The sequence below is a fragment of the Dipodomys spectabilis genome, unplaced genomic scaffold, assembly GCF_019054845.1.
Source record: "Dipodomys spectabilis isolate Male_0828 unplaced genomic scaffold, ASM1905484v1 ptg000297l, whole genome shotgun sequence".
In the NCBI taxonomy this organism is placed as follows: domain Eukaryota; kingdom Metazoa; phylum Chordata; class Mammalia; order Rodentia; family Heteromyidae; genus Dipodomys; species Dipodomys spectabilis.
Genome location: NW_024870974.1, coordinates 184,262 through 185,525, shown reverse-complemented (window position 1 = coordinate 185,525; position 1,264 = coordinate 184,262). Strand labels below are relative to the sequence as shown.

Here is a 1,264-nt window from a genome sequence, read left to right as displayed (position 1 = left end):
GGGTGATAAGATGGGTAAAAGACTTAAACACATGTTTTGCAATAAAGAATATCTACATAGTCAAGACATGTGAAAGGTGTTCAACATCACAAATAATCAGAGAACTGGAAATTAAAGCCACCATAAGCTACCACATCAACTAGCAAGGCAACCAGAATGAAAAAGTCTGATACTACTTATATTTGAAAATGTGGAGAAGAGGAACCATAAATACCACTGGTAATAACAGAAATGCTTAGGGAAATGGTATAAAAAACAGACTAAAACTCTTATTTAACTTTGAAGATTGTGAATGTGTGTGTGCATGCATGTGTGTGTGTGCGCGCATGCACGTGCTTGGTGTTAGCTTTCCACCACTGTTAAGAAATCTTTGAGATGGTCATTTTATGAAGAGAAAAGGTATCTTTGGACTCACAGATTCAGTGAGGTTTCAGTCCATGATTGGCTGGTTCATCTTGTTCCTTTCCAGCCTGAGGTAATGCAAAAGAAAGCCATTCACCTCATGACCCAGATGTATGTATATATAGCAGTACATATATGTATACCTACATACATATAAGCGAGGTCATAGTAAGGTGCTTGAGATGAGTTAACTTTGAAAAATATTTTCAACAATAGAGCCAATCCTATAGCAGTATTAATAGCAAGACAGATAATATTCTGTGTCAAACATTATGTCAACCAATGCCTATATATTATATTTTATTTTATATTACATTTTGTATTTTTTTTCAGGGGAGAGCATGAACACAGCCCCTCCACTACCACAAATTATGCAGTTGAGTTTCCCACACCCAGTCAGCACATCCTGAGTGCAATGGGTAAGCCTCACCTTCGTGATCATGGTATCTCTGCTGCCAGGTAAATATTACATTTTGTATTTTTATGTGTTTATATATTATATAGAAATAAATATGTGATATATTATATATAAATATATTTACAGAGAGGATGTATATGAATATACACTTATATACATATATATCTATATATTCATATACACTTATATACATATAAGTGTATATACACTTATAAGTATATGTAAGTGTATATAGATATATACTTATATGTATGAGCATATATATACACATATATTTACCTATACATATATACATAAACTTATTTAATCTCACAACTACATATATTCACTTACAATTACATATACTCAATCTTACAAATCCTATAAAGCATGGAATAGAACTATCTGCATGCATCTTCTTTTCGAAACAGGAATCGCAAGAATACTATTCGTGAAGAAATACAA

At 32.3% G+C, this 1,264-nt stretch overlaps 1 pseudogene; it reads right to left on the bottom strand.

Moving 5' to 3' along the window:
- Positions 1 to 732: 732 nt before the first annotated feature.
- LOC122127259 lies at positions 733 to 869 on the bottom strand (annotated as a pseudogene).
- Positions 870 to 1,264: the final 395 nt, after the last annotated feature.